This window comes from Lissotriton helveticus, chromosome 7 (genome assembly GCF_964261635.1).
Source record: "Lissotriton helveticus chromosome 7, aLisHel1.1, whole genome shotgun sequence".
In the NCBI taxonomy this organism is placed as follows: domain Eukaryota; kingdom Metazoa; phylum Chordata; class Amphibia; order Caudata; family Salamandridae; genus Lissotriton; species Lissotriton helveticus.
In genome coordinates, this window is record NC_136068.1 from 927,837,821 (window position 1) to 927,858,323 (window position 20,503).

The window sequence follows — 20,503 nt, forward strand, 5'->3', positions numbered from 1 at the left end:
CGCCAGAACTCGTGATTGGAGAAAGTGTTCACATAACAATAACAGCTGCTCCTTGTGTTCGCAGAGTGTTTGCAACCGCCAGTTTTCATTTTCTTGGCGCCATAAATAACACGTGCTACTGTCGAAGGGGGATATGAGAGCCCTATCTTCCTAGCAAACATCTTTACATGAAAGGGAGTGAGCTACACATCTACAGAATCCATTTATAACATGATGTTCATATAGACCTCTCCCCAATCACAGGCACAAATATGGTGACAATCACAGAGATGCTGCAACATGCACCTCCAGACTATGGGTGAATTGGCATATAATATACATTCTTCGGTTTTAAGTGCAAAGCTCATAAACAGTCAAGTATTCAACGCAAACATTGAAAGTGCAAGAAAAAAGAACATATAGAACCAATAGTGATGGAGTGTTGATCAAAAAAGAAAAATACGGATTTAAAACCAAATACATGCAGTGATGGAAATGGGAAAAATACCCTAGGAACCTTTACATTTGGCCTCGAGAGGTCGCAGCAGAAAGGTGTTAGACACCCAAAAGGTGACTCATCGGGAGCGAATCTGACAGTCAATGTAGTATACATTTGTTTTTAAGGAACTCCAAATACATTACTAACAAAGACAAATGTGATTGTAAATCTGTTCTAGTGTACTTCATTGGTCACAAGCAGACTCGATTTTAAATGATCTGATGAGTTAAGGCAACTGCTACAGAGATCTTAATGCGCACAGCAATTTCCTTGGAATGAGAACAGTGAGAACTGGTGGTTAATGTACTTCCTGTACAAATCTGTATCCATAAGCTGCCTCATCATAACATAGCATAGAGGGTTAATGCGCCTACTGAAAGCACAACGTGAAGCTCATAGACTTTTATTATATGTAGACAGCTCTGTCTGTTAAGAGCAGACATTAAGGAACGACATAGAAAACGAAAGACACAGGTGTACAACCTTACTGCTTTTTCTCAATCTTTACTTAGTCTGAGGTTGCTAAAAAAAGGGTTATTTGGTTTAATAATAAAGACTTAGCAATAATTGCTAATTGGCTATCAGTGTGAATACTTTTATTAACAGAAATAGCTCGACATTTTTACAGTGCGTTCAAATCTCAATAAATACAGACCTTGGTAAAAACTCGAAAAGCTGCCTATAAAATGTTCTTTCGGATTAGTATTAAATGCACCCTGCTGTTCACAGATAGTGACACACGGTGTCGCCCTCCGCCATATATTAAATTAAAGGCAACCCAAGCCTATGTCGCTCTCTCTCTCTGTTCGCTGTGATAGTCTTTTCGGGGCAGTCAGAGGTTGCGCCTGATACGTTCAGCATCCTTTGGGGAGAGACGGATGAAGGATTCGACCGCTCCGTGGGATGGGTTTTGCCGGCAGACACTGGATTCTCCCCTGGATTGCCGTCTTCACGGTCTCGCTCCTGTGCTGCGGGGGACGGGCTGAGGGACCGATCCGCTACTCGGTGCTGGAGGAGTCTGAAGCCGGCACCGAGGTGGGGAATGTGGCGCGCGACCTGGGCGTGGACCCGAGGGATCTGTACGGACGGAAATTCCGTCTGACTTATAAAACCAAGGGTCAGTACTTCACGGTAAGTATGAAGAGCGGGGCTTTACTGACCAAAGAAATACTGGACCGGGAAGCCCTGTGCGGCAGCGCCGCCGCCTGTGTGATGAACCTGGAGGCGGTGATGGACAATCCACTGGAATTCCACCGCCTCGAGGTGGAGATTGTGGACATTAATGACAACGCGCCCGTGTTCCCGGCGAGTGAAAGCCGGTTTACAATCCCCGAGACGACTCTGCCGGGGGCTCATTTTCCACTGAGTAGAGCGAATGACCCGGATGTCGGTACGAACTCTCGGTGCTCGTACAGACTGAGCCGCAGTGAGTTTTTCACACTTGATACGAAAGTCAGTGAATATAAAAGAACGTCTGTGGATTTGGTGCTGAGCAAACCCTTGGACCGGGAGCAGCAGGCAGTGCACGAGCTGACCCTCACAGCTGCGGACGGGGGGGACCCAACGAGGTCGGGGGATTCTCACATAACTATCAGGGTCCTGGATGCGAATGACAACCCTCCTGTGTTTGATAAAGAAGTTTACAGGATCAGTGTGCTGGAAAATACCCCTGCAGGTACTGTGCTGATGAAGCTAAATGCTACCGACCTAGACGAAGGCGCAAATGGAGAAATTGTGTATTCCTTTGGCAGCCACGCATTTCTCGAGGTAAGAAAGATGTTTTCTATTGATCCAGAGAATGGTGAAATTGGAGCAATTGGACTCCTGGACTTTGAGGAGTCAAATGTGTATGAACTCGACTTTCAGGCGCAAGATAAGGGGTCCCTGCCCATGACTGCTCACTGCAAGGTCCTGGTGGAAATTATTGATGTCAATGACAACGCTCCGGAGATAAGAGTGACTTCTTTTTCTAGCCCAGTGAAAGAGGACGCCCAGCCGGGACAGGTCATTGCCCTCTTTACTGTGACTGATAAGGATGCTGGGGTCAATGGGCAAGTCCGGTGTCAAATTGTAAATGAGCTTCCATTTGTGATAACTTCTAAATACTACAACTTTCACTCCCTGTCTGTGAAGGAACCTCTAGACCGCGAGGCGGCTTCTGAGTACAACGTCACAGTCGTTGCCACAGACGGGGGATCTCCCTCACTGACTGCAATTAAGACCATTGTGGTTTCTGTGTCTGATGTGAATGACAACCCTCCTGCCTTCTCAGAGTCGTCTTATGTGATCAGTGTTCCAGAAAATAATGTGCCCGGATCACATATTCTCCAGGTCTCAGCTCTAGACCCGGATGTAGATGACAATGCCCGCGTTAGATATTCGTTGTTAGAAAACAGCGCAGACGCTGTGTCTCTTCTGAGTCTATTCTCTGTGCACACAGAGACTGGGGTCATTTCAGCTCTGCAGCCTTTTGATTATGAGAAGTTCCAAGTAGTGCAGTTTTTGGTTGAAGCAAAGGATTGTGGGTCTCCTGCCATGAGTGGCATCGCCAACATGACAATATTTATTCAAGATGCAAATGACAACCCACCAACCATAATCCAGACTGGATCCAAGAGTCCTGGATCAGGTGACACTGTGCTGGTGCCACGGTCATCCAACGCTGGCCACATTGTGTCTAAAATCAGAGCAATTGACGCAGACTCTGGACACAATGCTTGGCTGTTCTACGAATTTATAGCCTCCACAATGGGGACACCTTTCAAGATTGGTAGCTACACAGGGGAAATCAGCCTTCGACACCCCGTGGGAGAGAATTATCTTGAAAGATATGAGCTTTTCATTCTCGTAAAGGATCATGGGACCCCGCCCCTTTCAGCAACAGCCACTCTTACTGTATCACTGGTAGAAAACACACCAGAAGTGAAATTGGACTACAAACAGGTGGGCAAGAAGGATAACTACCTCACTAATCTAAACTCATATTTAATAATCTCAATTGCCTTCATTTCGGGTATTTTTATATTTTGCAGTATACTTTTTATTGCTTTACATTACATCAAAGTGCGAAATAAAAATGGACTAAGGGAAAAAACAGAGCTATGTCCTGGTGATGGAGGAGGTAATTTGTTATATTCACAAACACAGCAGGGCAGTTCGTATCTGACTGCACAGCCCGCGGACTGTGATAATGGAACACTGAAATCTAACCTGCCACATGAAGGCTGGACTCGTGTTATTCTCAACGGAGGTATACCTGGATATGTGATACAGAGGTACAGCATTGCTGAGGGAAATAACAGCCAGACACCGGGTGAGGTAAGAGAGTAAATGTGGATGTAAATATGGCATTTAAAGGTACAACGTTAATTAGAACATTGGAATTTGGCGCACTCCATTGAATACAATGGAGTGCTCCGAGCTTCTATGGGCCGGTAAAGGCCGTAAAGCAACATTCCAATTTTGTTTTATAAAGGCCTCTTGGAGCCTGAGGGGATTTAAACCACCTCGGGCGCCGAGAGGTCTTTGTTTTATTTGGTAGAACAATCTGCCCTCCAGTGGCAGAATGTTCTAATAGCCTTATAGCCCTCCGTAACTGGGCTATACCAACCATTAAAGTCCCACTCCCTTGTTAAAGGCCCTCGCCTTTGACTCGGGCCTTTAACAATGGAGCGGCCCTTTAATGTCCGGTATAGCTATAAGGCTATAAAAGAGACTATCTCAAATCTATGTTGATTTTTTTAAATACCGACCTGCAATGAAATGCAGACTGGCTGTACACAAAATAAGGCATGGAAATGATTTTACAAATAATATAATTATTTTTTAACTGTCATATTTATGTCTAGCTAGAGAGCACTTTTTTTGTCTCGCAGACCTTTTATAATGAAAACATATTTACAGATCAAGGAGCCTTGGTTTAGCCCTTTTCAGCTATTGATTGTTTTTGCAACGGACCCTTCCAGCTCTTGCTTGTTAAGAGTCATTTACATTGTGTTTCAGACTAGACAGTATTTCCTTTATATTTTCATGCTGTTCTGTTATTGGACATTATTTGTATCTTGTTGTCCTTGTGGGGGGTGCCAAGGCACTGCACTGAGGGAGCCTGTACTCTATGTTGCTTTGATATCATGACCTACATGGTCTATCAGGTATTGGCTGGCCCATGCATGCTTCATCTTGAGCAATGGCAGTGGGATCATCTGCTACTGAGTTGTTACACACTTGGGGCCTGATTAGGAGTTTGGTGTTTCTCCTGTTGGCCCGCCACCACTGAGCTGACAGGAGTGCCGCCAAGCCTGTAGTGCGCCCACCCTCTGGATTACAACTTAAATCCATGGCGGATGAGCGGTGCTGCGGTAGTCTCATGGTGGTGGTCTGTTGGGCTCATAGGGGAGCCTAACATGCAGACCGCCAAAGGAACATCCCTGCAGCACTTACCTGCACAGTGTGGCGTGCACCATATCATGCATGCCACAATGTGCAGGAACAGGGGTGCAATTCTAGGGAGAAACAGCATGTGCCCCTCTGCAGGCACCCCCAGGAGTGGCAGGGGGCCCGGTTAGGGCATCTTTAGTTGCCTCTCCACTAATCTTTTCATGGCGGGCTCACCGCCATGAAATGGGCTGTGGACAGGTAACTCAGAATATGCTCAGTGGGTTCCTGGATCCCGGCAGATGCAGCAGTACTATGGTGGTCCAACTGCCACACTCAGAATACGGCAGGTGGACTGCCAGTGTGGCAGTGGTCGGGCCACCACAATGAGTAGGGCAGTCCTATGGACCGCCATATTCGTAATGAGGCCCTTGTTATTGGGATTTTCCACCACCCAACGCATCAGACGTTCAGCATGCCTCACAGCATGCCAGGGTCTTTCTAAGATCTCATTGGTCTGAGTGTTAGGGTGCTCATTTTCCCATGTCTCAGATACGCACATGGCCAGTAGTCCTTTTCTTGCTCTGATTTGGAAGAGCCATTAAATACTAATGGGGTTACCCCAGAGAAAGTCAAGGACCTGGGAATCTATACAGTATAAACAACATTTGATCAATTTGTGATACATGATTGATTGAATACTGTTTTTCATGATAAATATATAAAAATATGATTTTCGCATAAAAAATAATGTTGTCTTTTATCTCTGTGTGACAACAATTGAATTATAAAATAACCTATATATGACCGTTTGAATTAACTTTGCACCTTACGTGTGCTGTAAAGATACGTCAGAACCAATTGTTGTTTATACTGATTGGAAGAGCAGTAACAGAACCTCGTTTTGCCTCTTCATGTTTCTACAGGACCATAATTGCCTACAGGGTAAATGGAGTATGGGCGGTGGGAGGAACTCTCACTGGGGGCTTCTACACTCATTACCCATACTGTGGGCACTGGAGTGGTGTGGCAGGGGAAGACAAAAATAAGTATCAGAGTTGACTAAATTATGCAGCAAGAAAATGCGAACTTTGTGACGTAATGTGGCACATTTTGTAGAAGTATTCACTATTTTGTCATTTCTACAAATACAAACACTGTATGTGCAAAGGGTTCACCGCAATAATATCCATTCCATTACTAAATACAGACACCATTAACTGAAAGATAACCTGTTTCTGCATGAAAAAAGGACTGCAGCTGTGTGGCAACATGTGTGGTAGTGTTTTTATTAACTTGTGATCCATTGACTCAAAATTATTTTTTGTTGTTAAAATCTGCTAATAATGCAGAAGATGATTGATTGTGTGGCAAGTGCTGCGAATTAACAAAATATTCTCTATAGAACACGGCTACTCAAAAATGCGTCCTGGTGCATTTAGGCATCCAAAAAGGAGATAAGACAGAAGTTTATCCACTCACACATTCACTGCTAGAGTCTAAATAAGAATGTTTTCAGTACCTTTTTAAATATAATTACCTCAGGAATTAGTCTCAAATATTGAGGCAGTTTATTTGGCTGGATCAGGTAATCTGGTAGACCAAGATACGGGACATTGGCATCATCCAGCCTAGATAGAATCAGTGACCTGACCACTGTAAATTGAGCCTCATGGGGGAAGCAATTGAAGAAACTTCTTCAACATGGGAAGTATCCAAAAACAGGTTTTTGCCACTGCTGACACCTGTGCTCCTAATGAAAACTAGGCATGAAAGAGCACTCCCAGATTTCTAGCCACCGCAGTTGGAGGGGGCTGAGGGAGAACACTGTCGGGCCAGGCCCCAACCAAAACTGGAAGAGGATCCCGTCCAAACAATAAGACTTCTGTCTTATCTGGGTTGCACTGCCGTCTATTGCCCTTCAGCCAGTCTAGCAGTGCCACCAAACAGCTGGCAAAATCAGCCCTCGCACTCACATGATCCCCATCATACACAAGCAGGAGTTGGGTATCATCGGCATATGAGATGATCTTGATGTTGAAGGATTCCACCAAGCACGCTAAAGGAAACATATGAATGTTGAAGAGCATGGGGCTAAGGAAGTCGCCTTGCGGCACCCCCTCACTTCAACATTTTTCCTCCTGAGGCATACAGCTTCATCCATCCCACATGCTTCCATCCTTAAGGAAGGAACCCAGCCAGCTCAGTGCAGACCCTGTTATTCCCAGATGCTCTAACCTGTGCAGCAAGATGTTATGAGCCACAGTATCAAATGCTGCTGAAAGGTCCAACAGCACCAAAGCCACATTGAGGCCCGAATATAAACTAAACTTAATCGACTCTGAGACCTCTAATAATGTGGTCTTGGTGCTGTGGTGGGCTCTGAACCCTGAATGAGAGGGGTGTTTTCCGTAACAAAAATGTGGTGAGTAGCTGGTTTACCAACTTCTCCAACACCTTTGAAGCTGCTGGCAGCAGCAAGACTAGCCTAAAGTTAGCTAAGGATTCAGGATCAGCATTGGCCTTTTTAATAAAGGGATCACATCAGCTCTTTTCCAATCGTCAGGTATTATGTGTGAGTGGAGGGAGATAGCCAATAACTCCTGATATATCGGATCATTAATGATGGAGTTAGACTTCAATATGTGAGGGGGTATGGGATCCATTGGAGACCCTGACCTACAATTAAAAAAATAAGTAGTTACATCCTCCAGGGATGGCACCAATAAAGTTGTCAATGTTGAGTGAGGTATTTGACCCACCAGGTCTTCTAGTTCAGACCCTCCCAAAGTATGGTTCACCTCTGACAAGTTAGAATGATTTCTAAGGATTTTTTCCTCAAAGTCATTTAGTCAGGAGCATAGGTACTGACTAGGTTCCAGCGGAGGGGATGTAGAATCCATGAAATTGGCTACAATTTTGAAAATCAATTTCCATCATCTCAGCCTTCCTTATACAATGTGTAGAAAAGGTGCTGTGAGTCTTCTTAAGATTCCTATGGTAGGATTTCAGGGGCAATTTATAATGTACTTTGTCGGAGTCCTGATATGAACACCGCCATCCTCTTTCTAATTTCTTGCATGCTGCTCTTTTATAAACTAATTCCTGCAAGAAACAACATGATGAGAGGGTCTTTGTAGCCTTTCTGGAGCCCAAGATGGGGGCTAATAGATTAGCCTAAGTCCTGGGCTAATCACAATGTCCCCCTCTCTAGCAGACTCGGGGATCACAGATTTAGAATCCAGCAAGGTGCTCCTTAACTCATCCAAGGGTACACTACTCCACCATATCTTCTCAACCTATGGTAGGGAAGGACAGGGATCCATAAAATAATCAAGCTTCCATCAAAAAGGCAAAAGAAAGAAATCCGACCATGGCACTGACTGGGAAGAATCTCATTTTAGTGTTGGATTAGAAAAAATGCTATATGGGTAGGCCCCAATTATAACTAAATTAAAAGAGGCAAAAGTTACAACTAAGTGCATTGGTAAGGGCTCTTCTTCCATATCTAAATGAATATTAAAATCACCAAGCATGGTGAAGTTAGTATGGGTGATACATTTAAGGGCTAATTCTTGATCAAGGGATGAAATAAAGTCTCCGGCATATCCTAGGGGGTGACAGACCAATATCACAGACAGGCAGTGCTGTCTGTCAATGGATAAGCTGAAGCCCAGGGTTTCAGCTCCTCTAATCCCATCTGGTGTTAAGGGCCTACAACCATCAGTCCTTTTAAAAGCCATTGCCACCCTACCTCCTCTTCTTCTGGCCCTGTCTTAATGCACACATACATAAGCCTCAGGGATAGCAAAGTGCCAATCAGTGCAAGCATCCTCGTTCTATGGTAAATAAATAAATAATTACCGGTACTATTTTTCTATGCATTAACTAAAAAGGATAGCTCAATAAATAAGAGGCAGAATCCGGGGTATCTGAGTCATATGGGCTTTAATCAGATGGCTCGAGCCAATGGACCATCGGGTTCCATCACCCGCAAAGGTTCAGGAAGGGACAGACACAAGAAAAAGGGGAATGGCAGCTGCCCCATCTCATTAACATCATACAGTATATATAGTAAAACAGTACAATTGCATTGAATACAGTAGGCGTAACAAGTGACAAACGGAAGATAAGAACACATGGGCGTGAAAAGAAGGCGTGCACAGGGCGTGCACGGAGACATGTGATGTAAACGTCACAGAAGTGTCATAAGTGGGTGGATACATGGAGGGGGCTACCTGGGCAGCTGGAACCTTTAACCTACTGGTGCGCGCAAACGAGTCATGACGTGTAACTGGGGAGAGCTGGGGGCTCTGACTTCTGGCACTAGAAGAGGAGACTAGAGTCTGGGATGTCAGGACGACATGTACCTATAGCATATCTGATATCTCGTGTTTGGAGTACATGTTGATAGAATCTAAAAGTCATCAGGGCAAAGGCTACTTGTCACTAAGGCTAGTGCATGCATATATTTCTTAGTGTATTGTGTGTGCTATGAATCTTCTATGGATATTAATTCAGTAATTCTCTTGCATGGAGACAGAAAGACTAGACTATAGATGAAGATGTTTATGCGGTTCGTTAGCTAGGAATGTGAAGCCGGGGAGCTGAACTGATAACTAGAGGCATAACATATTCTTGGCAGACAGGCAGGCAGGCCAGGCCGGGCACCGCGCTGCTTGGCAGAAAGTAAGTGAAGGGTCAGGGATGCGGGAGGGGCTGCATCGCTCCTCGGAGTAGTTTCAGGAGACTTGATGCTTGAATCTGATGTCCGGGCCCTGTGAGGCCTAGAAACGGGGACAACTCGATGATTTAACGTGCACAATGTAAAGACGTTGGCAACACAGGCCTAATACTTGTTGCTTTCACGGGGACTGGATAACTGACATATTAACGTTGGACACAACTATAAATGCGTCTTTATTCTGTCCAGGGGGTAAATATGCATATTAATCATGCACATATAACATATAATGGGGAACACGTAGGGACACATGACAGGGCAAAATTCAATTTTCCTCATTCCCTCCTTGTTCCCTACGTTTCCTTCAGGAAACATCAATATTCATGATACCATCTATCTGTTCATACAGCATCATTTGCTCGTCTCTTATCTTCTGGGAATGGAACTTTGGACTTGGAATACAAGAGGTAGCGCACAAGCCGCAAATCGCAGGGCCACATTGTAAACAGAGACAACAACTGAATATGATCATTACTACTATTCCTAGAAATGACAGTACTTTCCATCCCCAGGCAGATATTATATTCCAGAGCCAACCGGACCATGTCCAGGTGCCTGGATTCTGGTGTAGCTGATGGGCTATTTTATGAAGTCTCGTTATAGCTGAATATACAGACGGTGCGTTATTAGGAATGAAAATGCAATAACTAGATCCGATGACTCTACAAGCTCCGCCCCTATCGGCCAGTATGACGTCAAGAACAAGGCGGTTCTGAAGAACGACAAATCTCATAGCAGATTGCTCTTCTGTTAAGTTACCTAGGGCAGAAGTAGTCTCATTCACTACTGCTTCAAGGGTTCTGGTTAACCTACGTATTAGCTTACTATTCTGGACAGGTCCTATGAAGAAAAAGAAACCTTTATTGAAGTCTGTATACTGTTCTAATGCAGTTTCAGTCTGATCGACAATTGGGGACTCGATCTCCCTTCTATGTCTGATGTGTACTAGATGTGTATTTCTGTGATAATCGGATGGGGCTAGGAAAACTGGTGGCAGTAGGAAGGCAATGTAACATGTTCCATCCCAATCTAGGGGCAGACGTACATATGCGGTCTGACCACATACAAAATATGAATGACGTGAGGCTTTGAAAGTAGATTTCCCACTGTCACTATACTCGACCACAGTATTACAATCACTGTGTCCTAGATGTACTGAACCATTCTTTCTAACACATAACTCGCCTTTCACTGGTAGAACTGTTATAGCAGGCAAGTCTGGAGTAGTCTCGGACTGAACATTCAAAACCATGAAATTCGAGGAGAAATTACCTAGATCGTATACTTCATTTTCTAGATCTAACCCTGTCCTATGGGAAAGACCTTCCTTGTCTGGGAAACATGTTCTATTCAAAAGGGACTTATCGTCTAAGGATGATGTTATCGTAAACCATGCTCCACACGAACCATTGTGTGAAAATGGATAGGGAAAAAGTGGCAGAACTCCCTTCGGTGTCTGGTAAGGGGGGAGTCGACCACACATCCAACAATTAGTGGCAGTGCTGTCTGTCAATGGATAAGCTGAAGCCCAGGGTTTCAGCTCCTCTAATCCCATCTGGTGTTAAGGGCCTACAACCATCAGTCCTTTTAAAAGCCATTGCCACCCTACCTCCTCTTCTTCTGGCCCTGTCTTAATGCACACATACATAAGCCTCAGGGATAGCAAAGTGCCAATCAGTGCAAGCATCCTCGTTCTATGGTAAATAAATAAATAATTACCGGTACTATTTTTCTATGCATTAACTAAAAAGGATAGCTCAATAAATAAGAGGCAGAATCCGGGGTATCTGAGTCATATGGGCTTTAATCAGATGGCTCGAGCCAATGGACCATCGGGTTCCATCACCCGCAAAGGTTCAGGAAGGGACAGACACAAGAAAAAGGGGAATGGCAGCTGCCCCATCTCATTAACATCATACAGTATATATAGTAAAACAGTACAATTGCATTGAATACAGTAGGCGTAACAAGTGACAAACGGAAGATAAGAACACATGGGCGTGAAAAGAAGGCGTGCACAGGGCGTGCACGGAGACATGTGATGTAAACGTCACAGAAGTGTCATAAGTGGGTGGATACATGGAGGGGGCTACCTGGGCAGCTGGAACCTTTAACCTACTGGTGCGCGCAAACGAGTCATGACGTGTAACTGGGGAGAGCTGGGGGCTCTGACTTCTGGCACTAGAAGAGGAGACTAGAGTCTGGGATGTCAGGACGACATGTACCTATAGCATATCTGATATCTCGTGTTTGGAGTACATGTTGATAGAATCTAAAAGTCATCAGGGCAAAGGCTACTTGTCACTAAGGCTAGTGCATGCATATATTTCTTAGTGTATTGTGTGTGCTATGAATCTTCTATGGATATTAATTCAGTAATTCTCTTGCATGGAGACAGAAAGACTAGACTATAGATGAAGATGTTTATGCGGTTCGTTAGCTAGGAATGTGAAGCCGGGGAGCTGAACTGATAACTAGAGGCATAACATATTCTTGGCAGACAGGCAGGCAGGCCAGGCCGGGCACCGCGCTGCTTGGCAGAAAGTAAGTGAAGGGTCAGGGATGCGGGAGGGGCTGCATCGCTCCTCGGAGTAGTTTCAGGAGACTTGATGCTTGAATCTGATGTCCGGGCCCTGTGAGGCCTAGAAACGGGGACAACTCGATGATTTAACGTGCACAATGTAAAGACGTTGGCAACACAGGCCTAATACTTGTTGCTTTCACGGGGACTGGATAACTGACATATTAACGTTGGACACAACTATAAATGCGTCTTTATTCTGTCCAGGGGGTAAATATGCATATTAATCATGCACATATAACATATAATGGGGAACACGTAGGGACACATGACAGGGCAAAATTCAATTTTCCTCATTCCCTCCTTGTTCCCTACGTTTCCTTCAGGAAACATCAATATTCATGATACCATCTATCTGTTCATACAGCATCATTTGCTCGTCTCTTATCTTCTGGGAATGGAACTTTGGACTTGGAATACAAGAGGTAGCGCACAAGCCGCAAATCGCAGGGCCACATTGTAAACAGAGACAACAACTGAATATGATCATTACTACTATTCCTAGAAATGACAGTACTTTCCATCCCCAGGCAGATATTATATTCCAGAGCCAACCGGACCATGTCCAGGTGCCTGGATTCTGGTGTAGCTGATGGGCTATTTTATGAAGTCTCGTTATAGCTGAATATACAGACGGTGCGTTATTAGGAATGAAAATGCAATAACTAGATCCGATGACTCTACAAGCTCCGCCCCTATCGGCCAGTATGACGTCAAGAACAAGGCGGTTCTGAAGAACGACAAATCTCATAGCAGATTGCTCTTCTGTTAAGTTACCTAGGGCAGAAGTAGTCTCATTCACTACTGCTTCAAGGGTTCTGGTTAACCTACGTATTAGCTTACTATTCTGGACAGGTCCTATGAAGAAAAAGAAACCTTTATTGAAGTCTGTATACTGTTCTAATGCAGTTTCAGTCTGATCGACAATTGGGGACTCGATCTCCCTTCTATGTCTGATGTGTACTAGATGTGTATTTCTGTGATAATCGGATGGGGCTAGGAAAACTGGTGGCAGTAGGAAGGCAATGTAACATGTTCCATCCCAATCTAGGGGCAGACGTACATATGCGGTCTGACCACATACAAAATATGAATGACGTGAGGCTTTGAAAGTAGATTTCCCACTGTCACTATACTCGACCACAGTATTACAATCACTGTGTCCTAGATGTACTGAACCATTCTTTCTAACACATAACTCGCCTTTCACTGGTAGAACTGTTATAGCAGGCAAGTCTGGAGTAGTCTCGGACTGAACATTCAAAACCATGAAATTCGAGGAGAAATTACCTAGATCGTATACTTCATTTTCTAGATCTAACCCTGTCCTATGGGAAAGACCTTCCTTGTCTGGGAAACATGTTCTATTCAAAAGGGACTTATCGTCTAAGGATGATGTTATCGTAAACCATGCTCCACACGAACCATTGTGTGAAAATGGATAGGGAAAAAGTGGCAGAACTCCCTTCGGTGTCTGGTAAGGGGGGAGTCGACCACACATCCAACAATTAGTGGCATTGCTGGTCTGGTGTGAATAGTGTAACATACGTATCAAAGTATTGTTGCGCATTGCAAGTCGGTAAGATAACTCGTGAGGAGGTAGTTCACTAAATGTGTGCTCTACTGTATCATTAGAGGAAAGATGTACATGCGAATCAAGAGGAGGAAAAAATACATGTAAAACATAACTTATACATGTGATCGTAAGACTCAGAAATAACAAACAATAACGTAATAACGCATCTGCTGCGCAGATTCTTACAATAACGTATTTTCTTGGAGTTTCGTCTAACTCTCTCACTATGGGGGTCTATCTGTTATGTTATGTTATGTTAATTGGGCTCTTCTATAGCGCAACGGCTACTCACGATGGAGTGTCCCGGCGCTTTGGCGAAGAGGACCTTTATTGGAAAGGAAACATAACTGAGATTAAAAGACTTCACAATTCATAAGTAAAAAGCCAGGTTTTTAATGCCTTTCTGAAGGACATCAGACTAGGGGCCTGTCTAAGAGCGAAAGGCAGTTCATTCCAAGCGCGTGGAGCCAGGTAGTGGAACGAGCGCCCCCCTTGTCGAGTGCGTTTGATGGATGGAACGAACATTTTGAGCAAGGAGGCAGAGCGAAGAGCTCTGCTCGGTTTGTAAAGAACAAGACGCTTTCTAATATACCTGGGGCCCAAGTCATGAAGAGCCTTATAGGTTAAAGTCAAGCTCTTGAACAGCACCCTTTTGGCTATAGGGAGCCAGTGCAATTCCTTAAGCAGGTTAGAAGCACTCGCTCGTCTAGGAAGACCATAAATAGCCCGCGCAGCTGAATTTTGCACAACCTGGAGTCTCCTTACCAGATATTTAGGAAGGCCAAAATAAACGGCATTTACATAGTCCATGCGTGACCCTACCAGTGCTTGGACGATAACCCTGCGATGGTTCACGGAAATCAAAGGAAGAAATTTCCTGAGCATCCTCAGGATACCGAAACATTTCCCTGCAAGACTGGCTATTTGGGGTCCAAAAGTCAACTCATTGTCTACAATGATGCCAAGATTTTTAGCCTTGGTACTAGCATTGGTAGGAGGGAAAAGATCCTGGGGCCACCAACTTTTCCAGTTTGGTTCAGAGACACACCCGAAAAAAAACAGCTCCGATTTATCGGAGTTGCATTTCAGGCCGTGTCTCTTGAACCAATCAAAGACTGCTTCTAAACAGCCTCTGATACGTGTCCCATCAAACATCTCATTCTTGTTCTGGGTGAACAAGAGCTGGGTGTCATCAGCGTAAGACACGATCTGAGCGCCAAACGACTCCGCAACCTCTGCAAGGGGGGCCATAAAGATGTTAAAAAGCAGGGGACTAAGAATAGACCCCTGAGGGACCCCCACTTCCAGGGCTGACATAGCTGCGGAGTGAGGTGGCGCCCTGATCGTTTGCCGACGGCTGGCTAGAAATGACTTAAGCCAGTTCCACACCGTCCCCCTAAGACCACAATCCCAGAGTCGAATTAGGAGAGTGTCGTGGGGAACGGTGTCAAACGCCGCCGACAAGTCTAACATGACCAACATGGCCTTACCTCCCGAGTCTAAGACCTCTCTAATGGCGGTGGTGACTTCCAGTAATGCGGTCTCTGTGCTGTAATTCGCACGAAACCCAGATTGAGTACTGTGCAACATGTTGTTATTCTCGATGAAATCTGAGATGGATCGGTGCACATGCCTTTCCGCCACCTTTGCCAGAGCGGGGAGGAGAGAAATAGGCCTATAGTTGGCGTGTATGATCTCATACATGTCAGGAACCTGTCTAACCGCTTCACCCGAGAGGGACTTAAACAATTAAACTGTCTTACTTGCTAGACCTTAATTTGATTTTATACTCCTGCTGCGGAGTTTTCTCTAACAGGGGAAGTTTAGAGTCAGTTTCGGGGCAGTCCTTGAAAAAAGTCTTTGGACGGAGTCCATGGAAACGCTTGATGTGGCTGGAGTGTAGCCAGCCCTTCCGGCCCTCCAGTTTCACAGCGGTCCTTGTGGTCATCAGAACAAGTTTCGGCTCCTTCCAGCGGGGCTCCAGCGGGCTTGAACGATCGAAATTCCTAACAAGGACGAGGTCGCCTGGAATGACCTCGTGTGGTTTCACCTGGGTGTTGTCTGGAAAGGCAGCCGCGACCTGTGAACGACAAGAGAGTAGTGCAGACATCAAGGAAGCTAGGTAATCTGTCAGCATATTACTGTCAACATCGGTAATTTTACGTGGCATAGGTGTACCCCACATGTTCGGGGGACGACCAAACACAACCTCAAAAGGTGACAGACCTGAACGGGAGTGTGCGACCATTCTCATATAAAAAAGGGCGACTGGCAGGGCTACCATCCAATCTACTCCTTTCTCGGCACAGACCTTTGCAATACGGATTTTCAGAGTTTGATTATGTCTGTCGACGAGGCCAGCTGCCTCGGGGTGTCGTACGCAGTGGAACTTCCACTGGTACCCTAACAGAAGAGATACTTGTTTCATGAGTTCGGATGAGAATGGCTGGCCGTTGTCTGAATACACGACCCTGGGCAAACCATAGCGGGGGAAAAACTCACGAACCAACTGCCTGGCAGTGGTCGCGGCAGTGTAATCTGGAACTGGATATGCTTCTGTCCATCTGGACAAAGCGCATACAACTACGAGGACATACTTGAAACCTCGACATCGTTCCATCTGAATATAATCCATCTGGAGGACTTCAAAAGGGTGGTCAGGAGGATGGAATCCACCTTGTTCCACCGGAACACCTTTTCCTGGATTGAACTGACAACAGATCATGCAGGTACGCACTTTCTGCTTCGCTGCTGCTCGTAAATGCTTGTTAAACCAGAGGTTCTGGATGCTGTCTAACATGGCTTTTTCTCCTAAATGTGCTGGACTATGTGCTGTATTCATAATGACTTGAACCATAGAGTCTGGGAGAAACCATGTGGCTTTTCCCTTCGTCAACCATCCCTGATCTGTCTGGACCCCTCCTTGTTCAGACCATTTCTTGATTTCGTCTGGGGTAGCATGTGACTGTATGTCTAGTACGTCTTGTGTAGGGTCCTTAACTGTCATACAAGTCGTCTGATCTGGAACATCTGTCTTTGTTGTGTTAACTGGGATGTCTGGAGTCTGAGCTGTAAGCTTGGCTGTTCGATCTGCTAGATCGTTACCTTGGGAAATGGTGTCAGTGGCTTTCGTATGTGCTTTGCACTTCATAATGGCAATGGCTGTCGGTAAATGTATTGCTTCTAACAGAGCTTGAATGAGGGGGCCATGCGGAATCTTGGCTCCATGAGAGGTCATGAAACCTCTTTCTTGCCAGAGGACTCCAAAGTCGTGTACGACTCCGAATGCATATCGTGAATCTGTGTATATGTTTACTTTCAGGTTCTTAGCTCGTATGCAGGCTTGGGTCAGAGCGATGAGCTCTGCTGCTTGAGCAGACAGGGTGTCAATACGATGTGTTTCTATAACTTCAGTTTCAGTAGTCACTGCATACGCGGCTACTAACTCTCCTGTACTTGTTCTCATACATGAACCATCCACGTAAAGTGTCATGTCTGGATCAGGTAATGCAATATCCGTCAAGTCTTGTCTTGGCTTTGTCATGGTGTTAATAACTTCCACACAGTCATGTGTTGCAGGATTTGAAACAGTCGAGGGTAACAAGGTAGCAGGATTTAATATGTTGCAGCGTCTGATTTCTATGTGTGGCTGAAACAGTGTCAGTTCGTATCCTGTTAATCGTGCAATTGTCAAGTGCTGAGTCTGTGTTCGGTTTAAAAGAACTTCCACAGAGTGTGGAACTTGTACTGTCAGGGAGTGTCCTAACACTATGGAATCACTTTGTCTGATAGCTAGAGCTGTGGCGGCAACTGACTTGAGGCATGCAGGCAGAGCCTGGGCTACCGGATCTAATGTGCTAGAAAAATAAGCACAAGGCTTGTGTTGTCCTGCTTGATTTTGCGTGAGAACAGATAATGCTGTACCATCACGTTCAGTAACAAAGAGTGTAAAAGGCTTACTGTAGTTTGGTGTCGCTAACACAGGTGCATTACATAAAGCTTTCTTTAACTCATTGAAAACAAGTGTATGTTCCTGGGTCCAAGGGAGGACAGTCGATGTGGCTGCCTCCTGTGTTGTCAATTGTATCAGTGGTTTGGCTAGATATGCATACTGAGGGATCCATTGTCTGCAGTAAGAAGTGAGGCCGATAAAAGCTCGTACCTCCTTCTGTGTCTGGGGCTGTGGAAGATGTGCTATTAACTGGATACGGTCTGGTGTCAACTGTCTACCCCTCTTGGACAGCAAGTGTCCAAGGTATACCACTTGCTGGACACAGAATTGTAGTTTCGAAGGGGACACCTTGTGTCCCATCTCTGCCAGAAAATACAAGACTGTCAGTGACGCACGTTCGCAGTCACGTTCTGTACGGGCTGTGATCAATAGATCATCGACATACTGGAGCAGGGCAGTGTCAGTTGGCATGTGAATACTGTCTAGTTGTCTTTTAAGTGCTTGACTGTAAATACTAGGACTCTCTGTGAAACCTTGAGGAGCACGTGTAAATTTATAGCTTCTTCCATTTAAACAGAATCCGAAAAGGAACTGGCTGTCTGGATGGATGGGGACACTAAAGAATGCGTTCTTGAGATCAATAACAGTAAAGAACGTAGCTTCAGAATCAATGGCAGTCAATAGGGAAGAGATGTCTGGAACCACTGGGTACTGGGGTATGATACATTTATTGAGTTCTCGAAGGTCAATCACTAATCGATAAACTGGAGGTGCATTTGGATCAGTACGTTTAAGAATCGGAATGATAGGAGAATTACATACATTGGAGTCAGTTTCTACAACTACTCCTTGAGCAATGAGCTCATCAATGATTTTCGATAAGGCTGCTACAGCCTCAGGGGGTAACTTGTACTGTCGGATTTGTGGTAATACAACACCTTGTTTCAGAGTAACACGATATGGTGTAATGTGCATACAACTTACATCAGTTGGACCTTGCGCCCATAAATGCTGTGGTACATTCAGTAATCTTGGATCAAAATCACGTAACACATAATGACCTTTAAAATCACGTAAAAACAATCTCACTCCTTCCGGAGAACAGCATATGACTGCTCCTAATTCTTTCAATGTTTCAATACCAAGTAAATTTTCTGGACATGATTTCGTAAGTAACAAGTCTGTAGTTCGGGACAATGGACCAACTTCTAGGGAAACTGGTTTCGATATTTCATTAACAATCGGCTTTCCTGAAAATCCCAGGGAAACATTTCTTGAGCCTGAGAGTGGAGCCCCTGGAACCTCGTCATGACTGATGGTAGTCCTACTTGCCCCTGTATCAATCAGAAACTTTCTGTCTTTCGCTAATACTTGACTGTGTACATAGGGACCCTCTTGATCTACAGGAACCTCGATGAGAGGCAAGCCAACCTCCCTCTCTAGGCTGTTTCATGAATACTGCTGATATTCTGGATAATCTGACTGTGCGTACTGGTACATCTGTTGTGTAACATGTTGTGTGGCAGCTATAGGCTGCGGTACTGTAACTGTCTGTTGTGCGTTATGCGGTGGTTGCGAATTCTGCGGAAAACATGTTCTTGTCTAGGAGGACGCGGTCTCTCTTTCGTCTTACCTGTAGCTATGTTGTGTTTCAGAACTGCACATTCGTTTATATAATGACCTGGCTGTTTACAGTAATTGCATGTCCCTTTAACGGGAGCTGTAGAATGACTAGTTTGATTCGTACCCCTCTTCTGACTATCTACTGGAACAGACTGTGCAACTAATACTTTCATTTTCGTGTCTTTCATACGTCTTCTTTCGTGTTCTTGCTCTTCCCTGATTCTATTCTGGTGATACTGTAACGATCTGGAGCATTTGGGACGGGGTATTAGCTTGCCATGTACTCTCGACCTTTAGTACTCGATTTTTAACTTGCGGTAAAGAATTCTCAACTAGTTTGGTAACAAAAAGATGGGGATACGACTCACTACTTGTTTTCAGACCGCTATTAATAATGAAACATTTCTCAAATCTGGAATAAAAATCACTAGTGTCTTCGTCTTGTTTCTGTTTACAGGCTGAGATGGCATCCCAGTCTTCCTTTTTCGTGGCTAATAATCTTGGCAAGACTTGTATTAACAACTCGGGCAATTCTTTGGCTTTATCCCCGAGACCGGTACCAGGAACTCGTGTGTTATCTTCGTTCTCTAACGCGGTCCAATCAATCTTTTTCTCTCCCACCTCCCATTCTTTTTCTTTAAGTTTTTCATATATGCCTGCCGGCAACAGGACCTTTAACATTTTGATGATATCAGGATACGTGTATTCTCCCATACGGAGCATGTCTTTTAACTCATGGTGGAACCCTGCTGGATCTTTATCGTGACAGGGCACTAACTTTTTCATTTCTAGTAGTTCTATTTTCGTTATAGGGGTGTAAACAAATACTCGTTCGAGCTCACCCCCCGTTCCCTTAACAGGATGCACTTCTCGCAACGGATTCTGTCTATCTATGTAGAATGGGGGTGAAACAGGAACAAAATGCGGAGTCAGGAACGTTCTGTATTTGTGGCGCTGTTCTAAAATGACACTAATTAAATCGGTACCTAGACCTTTCCATCTGTTTAGGAGTAACTCGTTCAGTACATTATATAAAGGATCTGGATCAGAATGCTGATCCTCATACAGTGTAATGAGGTGCTGGATCATGTACATACCCACCAGTCGCTGCTCGGCTGGGGGCAGCTTCAGAAACATTTGAGCCACTACTTCGTCTGAAAACGTGGTAGAATCAC

General features: G+C 44.8%; 1 pseudogene; it reads left to right on the forward strand.

Moving 5' to 3' along the window:
- Positions 1–1,381: 1,381 nt before the first annotated feature.
- The window catches only part of LOC144769335 (protocadherin alpha-13 pseudogene), a 44,679-nt pseudogene continuing 25,557 nt past the window's right edge, over positions 1,382–20,503 (forward strand).